This window comes from Lutra lutra, chromosome 13, assembly GCF_902655055.1.
Source record: "Lutra lutra chromosome 13, mLutLut1.2, whole genome shotgun sequence".
Classification (NCBI taxonomy): Eukaryota; Metazoa; Chordata; class Mammalia; order Carnivora; family Mustelidae; genus Lutra; species Lutra lutra.
In genome coordinates, this window is record NC_062290.1 from 28,646,757 (window position 1) to 28,654,659 (window position 7,903).

At 44.4% G+C, this 7,903-nt stretch overlaps 1 long non-coding RNA gene across 1 annotated transcript; it reads right to left on the minus strand.

The window, feature by feature from the left end:
* Nucleotides 1-2,374: 2,374 nt before the first annotated feature.
* LOC125083989 (uncharacterized) lies at nucleotides 2,375-6,376 on the minus strand. Its single transcript, XR_007122428.1, has 4 exons — nucleotides 6,240-6,376; nucleotides 4,754-4,967; nucleotides 3,602-3,630; nucleotides 2,375-2,510 (listed from the first exon to the last, which is right to left on the minus strand). It is a non-coding gene; the product is annotated as an uncharacterized LOC125083989 (long non-coding RNA).
* Between the last annotated feature and the right edge of the window lie 1,527 nt (nucleotides 6,377-7,903).

Sequence of the window (7,903 nt, forward strand, 5' to 3'; positions counted from 1 at the left end):
CTTGACTCATCCAACCAATGCTATTTATGGAGCGCCGACTGTGTTCCAGTTGCTTCACTGTTACTGGGCACTGGATATTCAAAGATAAATGAGCACATCTCCTTCAGCCAAAGAGCTTAGAGTCCATGAGTAATGCAGACAATCCCTTCCCCCCACAACTCTGCCCATAACTATAACAGGTATGATTGATGCCATTACAGAAATGGCTAAGAGAGGGAGGCAGGAACTCAGGGTGAAGTGATTTTTGAACAGGCATGAGCCAAGTAAATGGGGATGGACTGTTGTGCAGAAGAGAGAATCATATTGCCAAAGGAAAAAGGGTATGAGAAACTCTGGGACACTTAGTGACCCCGATTTGAAAAACTAAACTTTAGTGCAAGACTGGGAAACAGTACAAGAAGAAGCAAACACCTCATCATAAAGGGCTCCTTTTTCTAAGTCAAGGACAGTGTTTGACTAAGGAAGCCTTCAGTGGTTCCCCATTTGCTACATAATAAAATCTGGAACTCCAGGGTCCTTGAACCAAGACCAGTAAGACATGGTTTTGCTTTTTCACATTCTAGTAGCAGAGAGAACAAAATACATGGTAAGTGCAGAGTCTGAAGACACACACTCTTCCCCCCGCCCCACACCATGTGGCATTTTTGTTCAAATCAGCTGCATCTCTACTTCCCTGGTAACCCTGGCCTGGAGGGTCAGAGGAGCCACAGATACCCCCATGTGAGTCTCATGCTTACCCCCCCCACAAGCCATACTCAGCTTAGAATCATTTTTCATTTGGTATGAAGTCATTTTTAAAGTGCCTGCTTTTCATTAGAATGGTAACACGATAGTCCCCGCGGGGGATGCACATGAGGCAGAAGTAAGACAGCCCTTCCTTTAGGCTGTGGCATTTTCTTTTACTGCTTCTCCTCCTGAGCTTTGGTGCTGCTGAGTCTTTTGTTCAGAAAACTCAGAGAACGATGCCTAAATCTCGGGCTTTGTGGTATTAGTTGTTGTTGTTGCTTTGTTTGTGCATTTGTATTTGTTTTGATAGCATCTTTTCATAAAATAGGCCAGCTCCAAAAACATTGGCTCTTTTCCCACATGAGTATCTGTCATGGGTCAAATGTGTCCCAGGTGTAGTTCCTTCAACATTCAGTTTACACATGCTTCTCATTACACGATCCCCAAGGGCTGTGAAAACATTTTCTTGAGCCTCCCCCAAACATCCACAACTAAGAATGGTAAACACCAGTTGGAAAAGCACTATTTATTTGAAGTGTACCATGGGCTGTCCCCCAGCCCGATGCCTCCTCGGGCTCCATGCTGCTTCACTGCCCTCCTGTCCAGCACACCCACCTCTCCTCTTACCCTGTCCCATTCCTTGGGTCTCTCAACATGCCCTCAGTCCTGCCCTGGATTTTCTGACACCAAAGCACAGAAGTACCATGAGCATTAGAGACCTGAACAGGTGGGAGGAGCCCTCAGACTTTCTGATGCCCATATCACAATTCTACTTTCTAGCTCAGGCTTCAATTTGTGCAACTGGAAAGTACTTATTTAGCCCTTTAAAAATACAATTGTTTGATAATTCTTTAGCTCAGAATAGTCCATAGAAAGGAAGTGGCAGGATCATCAAGGAAAAAGAAGCTTATAGCAAAAGCACTGGGCCAAGATGCAGGAAGAGCATTTATGAAGGTACACTTTGATATGACTTTGGGAAAGTTACTTTCCCTCTCCATGACTCAGTTTCCAATTTGTAAAATGTGGGGTAGGACCAGGTTATCCCTAAGCTACTGAAATACTAAGATTGGACTAGTATGGTGAAATATGATGGATCCATTATACTGAATACGGGTCATTTAAAAAGCAAGTGTCTGATTCTTGATATTGACTCAGGTCATGATCTCAGCATCATGAAATCAAGCTTCACCTGGGGCTCTATGTTCAAGACGGAGTCTGCCTGAGATTCTTTCTCTGCCCCTCCCCCCAGCATGTGTGCTCTTGCTCTCTCTCTCTCTCTCTCTCTCTCTAATATAAATAAATAGATAAATAAAATATTTTTTAAAAACAAAGTAAAATTGTAGATTTCATTTGACTAATAGCATACTCTTTTTTGTGAAGCAGATAATGAGAAACCAAAATCTCCCATTTGTCATCAATAAAAATAATAACCTTGAGAGTGGGAATGAGGGGGGAAAGCTTTAATCATGTATAATACATGGAATGGGTATGGAGGCTTTTTTCTCTCTTATTAGGATCGAGCATGAGAAGTATTCTTAAAAAAGGCAAACTTGACTCCAGACGTTTGAAACCATTTCCAGCAGCAGCAGACACAGATGAAGAACAAAGTCACCATTGGTCATCAGAGGCCTGGCTGAGCTCTACAGTGCCCCAAACCATCTTCTGACAATTTCAAGAGAGCCTCCTGGGAGAACCACTGTACTTGGGGATCCCGGGTCAGACCAGAGCAGGGGGATTGTTGGTGACAGAAGAAGCCTGCAGCCTCCTTCCCTGGTCAAGCTCTTCTGCAGAGCAAAGAAAAAGGAAGAACATGGAGATCAACATGGATACCCAGGTATGGCCACTTATACCTGACTTTGATTTGGGTCCTCTGAGAAGGCTGATTTTGCAGGTGATGCCAGAGAAGGTGACACAGAGATAAGGGAAGTCAGCTTGGTTGGCAGCAATAAGGTTCTAGATGAGCAACTCCCAGGCCCATGATGCCACTTGGGGGCTGAAGGGAAGTGAGTAAGATCTAGGACTCAGAAAATTTAGCCTTGGTTTCATGGTCTGTTCCCAAGCAGAAACTGGACTGCCAACTCTAAGACACTCTCTACTTCCCACCAACAGAAGGAGTGGGGTCTGTTGAATGGAAGCTTCCCCAGTCAGGATAGGCTGCACAACCCAATGGTGATATCAGACTCTAAAGCCAAGAGGGACTGAAGAAGGAAAAGTCCACTTTGCCCCTCCACCTTTCCCCAACCTGCTTCCATCTGATTTGGACATTTGACTTGCTGACCGGTTTTGCTGTCCTGCTCTTATCTCATCCCACTCCTTGGGCTCCCATTTAATGTCCTGAGCTTAATCCCACCCTTTCCCTGCTCATCACACATTACAGAGTCATGGGAAATCACCATATCTTTGTGGACCCTTGGGATATAGTTCTGTCTCCAGGTCCCAACCAAAACCTTAGCAAAAACCTGTGGGAGTCAGGATAGAAATCTGCTGACAAAATCCCAAGGCCGGGTGTACTTTTTATCTCAGCCATTTTTTGAACATATCTGACACCAGAAAGAGATGTAAACCTAGCTCATAAACAGTTTCCATTAGGTATTTTCAGTGACAGTGTGGAGCCATCCCATGTACATCCCAGCCTTCCAGGAAGCCCTTGACCATTAATCCACTCCAAGGCAATTATTCAAGATGCAACCACACCCGGGACAAATAAGAGTTCTGAGTTCTTAGATCCACAACTCCAAGTTCTAACACAACCTAGAACCCTGGATTGTCACACCAGCTTTTCCTGTTTTGGGATTCATGTCTTTTAGAGACTCTAGATCTGCCTGCTTTACTCATCTCAGATGGAGAAGCATTAACAGTCCAGAACTTTCCTTACCACATCCACATTCTGAGACTTCAAATTCACTGAAAAAAAAAAAAAGAAAGAAAGAAAAGAAAAGAATATGAACATAGTGTTAAAAAAAAAAGCTGCGGTCAAATACTCTCACCAAACAAATTAATGTTTTTAATATGAAAAGTATGATGCAGTGTAATTGGGTTACTCACAACATAGAAGATTCATTAGAAATATTAGCTTGTAGATTGCAAGTTCTGGGAATGGGATGCAAAGTTTTAAGTTATTCCTGTTCAACCTTTTAGACTATACATAATTTCATTTGGAAATGAACTCAAAGGGTCAGACTGGAGGCCCTTTGTGAAAAGGCATTATGGTTGGAGTGACCTCCATGAACCCCACCTGAAGGCATATTCTGTATCTTTGGAGCTCACCCTTCCAAAACCAAACCCCACCTCTGCTTGTCAAACAACCCCTGCCTTGCACCCTGTACAGTACAGGTGCTTAGACAAAATCCAGTCCCATGATTCACACCAGTAGAATTACCTAGTGGGAGCAACATTTCAAAACATATTCAGTTTGATTTCCAGATACATTCCTGTCCCTCTCATGCTGGCCATGACTAGATTCCTGACTTATTTTTTACAAAATAGTGGAGGTCTTTTGTGGGGAAGGAGTGATGAATGGATGAGGAAGAGGATAAGAAAAGCCCAGGTAATGAATGTTATTCTGACTTCTGAACAACCAGGAGGGAGGAAGCTACCCTACCTTTTCTCGATCTTTCTGGGCCACCTGCCTGAAGCATCCTGAAAGATAAGGCTGCACAAATGTCAATGAAAAGGTTAAACCCAAAGCAAAGCCAAACTCTGCCATCCTCTGTCCAGCCTCCAGCTACCAGCACTGGAAGATTAGAATGATGCCTGGGCTTTGCAGGCTTCCCAGCATGGATTCCTATGTTGATGAAATTTCTCCTTTTGTAAGTCTTCATAAGTAGGGGTACCTTCCTTCCCCCTTCCAAAGATGAAAGGGAAAAAAAAAAAAAAACCTGATACCCTGATACTCATTTTCCCAGCCCTCTCAGCTGCTGGGACATTGACCACGTGACTTAAATGTGGTCAGTCAGTGGCACCCACCCAGCACTTTAAATCTTGAGGGAGTGACATGCAGGCTAAGGTCCAAGTGTAAATTACTCACAGTGGCTTCAGGGACGTGGGCAGTGGCTCAGGAACGGGAGTGTAGGAGACGCCAGTGGGCACAACTCACAGAGGCCATGGCTGTGGTGGGATTGTGGTGCTTCTTCTTCTCTTCCTCTGGGGCCTGGTTTTTCAGATTTTTCATATCAATTGTGTGATTATCCAACACCCCTCACGTAAATCTTTCTTCTGCTTAAGTTAGAGAGAGTCCACTTCTGTACAAATAAAATATAAATCACGTTGAAATAGGTTGATTTTCCAACCATCTTTGGTGAACTCAAGATTGGCCCACATGTCTTGTTTGAGTGTAGGAAATGTGAACAGAAATGACTGTGTGTCACTTCTGGGGAGAAGTTTTTAGAACCAGCTTGTAGTTAGCTCTCTTTTTCTCCTGTCAGTGTGCAACACTGACTCAGAGTCAGCCAACTTGTTCTGTAAACGTCCACAAAACAAAGATTTGGGGCATTGTGGGCCATACTACCACTATTACAATACTCGGTTCTGTTGATATAATGCAAAAGCATCCATAAATAATATCTATGTTCCATATCTATGAATAATAAATGTATCTATGAATAAACATATCTATGTTTCAGTGAAATATATTTATATTTACAGAACCAGATGACAGACTGGATTTGGTCCATGATCTAGAGCTCTCCAACCCTGGGATAGAGGCAGCTTTGCCAGCTTCGGTCCTAGAATAAGGAGGTGAGGAGCAGGAACACAGCAGCTTACAACAGACACATAGCATGAGTGAGAAATATGACTCTGATTTGTAAGTCACTTAACTTTGCGGCTTATTTGTCTCCACAACATAACTTACCCTGACTAATACAGGATCATAGCCTCCAGGTAAATAAACGAAAGCTGATTTTTACATGATTTGATGAAGTTAGAGCTATAGAATGAGGCAAAAACTTGTTTCCATCTCAAAGTCAAAGAGCCTTTACTTCTTTGATTTGACTTTAAATCCACCATTGGTGCCCATCTCCCCATGACCTTTATAATCATGGGCAACAGTGTAAGGTTGCGCAATGAATGGACCACAGGACCAGAAGCCCAGAAAACTGGATTCTAGTCTACCATCCACCTCAGATCAGTGTTTAACTAAACCACTCACATCCTTCTCTGGGTCTCAGTGCCCCCTGTGAGAAACAAAGGACTGACCCAGAAGTCCCTACTGACCCAGGGGCATCTTCTTCAAGTTCTAGCGTTCAAGGGCTCTCCAAGAGCAGTGTTTACTGGATGACTGACAGCAACAGGAGGGGCCAACATGACCATAGACTAACAGAAAGCTCCTTCTGAAATAATCCTGAGTGCAGGCACATGCACGCTGAGCTCCTGGAAATGGGGAGCCACTTTCCAGACCCACAGGAAGCAGCACCACGGAGCAAGCAGAACAAAGTGCGGGGATGGAATGTGAGTTCCGTGCCCACGCTTCTCTGCATCCCTACTGAGAACTTAACACTCTGCAGTTTACTCACTCTTGGCCTTGGGGATAAATTCCTTCATGCTCCTTGGTTGTTTCCAAAGTATGTTCTCATCTCAAATTCAGCTGAAATATAAAAAAGTCAAGATTGAAAGCAGAAAACCTGGGCCCCTTATTTCTTTCATTACTTTCAGGCCCACACCCCAGGGTGAGGACCTTCTCAGGGCTAACAGTATGTGCTACAACGGGCCTGCCCCGAGTCTGGTGCCGGCAACGTCCCAGCCTGTGAAACTGCAGTTTAATCCCCATGCCAGAGGCTTAATCCCTGAACTCTGAATCAGTCCTTGGCAGAGAGAGGGCTCTTGGCCCACTTGTAACTTTCCATCCTCCAAACCACCCTGGGCCAGTCACTGGCTCAACTAACTCTAGCGGGGGCGGTATCCAGAGTGAGAGCCTCTACCCAGCCCTGCCCGCATCCTGGGGACACTCAGGTGGTGAGGTAGAAGAGAGAGGGTGTCAAAGCCCTCTCCTGCTCTAAAGCTCGTTGCTAGTTACCTGCCTTAACATCTGAGATCACCACCACTACTCATTCCTTTGTGGCAGAGGTCAGCACCCGACAGCTCACAGAGCCGATCAACTAATCATTTGTTTCTGCAAATAATTTTATTGGAACACAGCCATGTGCATTCCTTCCTGTATTATCTATGATGGCTTTCCTGCTACAGTGGCCTAGTTCAGTTGTTGCAACTGAGACAGTATGTTAAAATATTTACTAACTGGCCCTTTGCAGAAAAAGTTGGCTAAGCCCTGGTCTGGTATTTTCTACCAAAAGCAGTTTTGTGTTACATGAACCCATCAACTGCTCTGGAAATATTGTGAGGATATTTTTTCAAGATGACTAATTGGGAGTGAAACCCTAAAGATTATGGGACAAGTTGAGTGTGTGTGTGTGTGTGTGTGTGCGCACGTGCGCGTGCATGGGGGGGCCTGTAGTGTGCATGAATTAAGGATAGAGACTAAGGAAGAAAAAACTTAAAAAGAAAAACTCGAATATGGAATATGTTTGAGCAAAGCATTATTAGGGAGGACTCTGGGAAGGTGGCAAATAGAAAGCAGGAGAACTCTGGGCCCAGGCAAGAAAATAAGAAACTATTTCTCATTATTATCATGAATATTATGATGAAAGCAGGCAAAGTGTTCTGACACACATATTCTCATCTCCTCTCCAAAACCACATGAGGTATTACAAAGGATGTAATCTTGATATCGAGGGACCTGTGTTCTGACATGGCTCAGCCAAGGTGACCTAGTACATGGGACTAGAATTCATTTCTTCTACTTCTGGGTCTAGTGCTCTTCATCAGGGACATTTAAGACTAACTTCAAGATTTGCCTCAGGCTGAACATGCATAGCCAGATGTGCTCTTTGACAGAGGAATGAAAAGCCCGACAACACCTGAGTGGGAACACAGCTGACACATGGCAACAGAGGGCAAAGCCGAACAGAACAGAGGGGAGCCAGCCTCACACGTGTCCCCAGCTTTCTGCCACACCCAGCACCACACCAAGCCTCCATAAATATCCAATGCCATCTCCCTTGTGCCTCAACGTCCTTTCTTTCTGACTTTGACCGAATGCTCAGAATTTAAAGTGAGGGGCGCCTGGGTGGCTCAGTGGATTAAGCTGCTGCCTTCAGCTCAGGTCATCATCCCAGGGTCT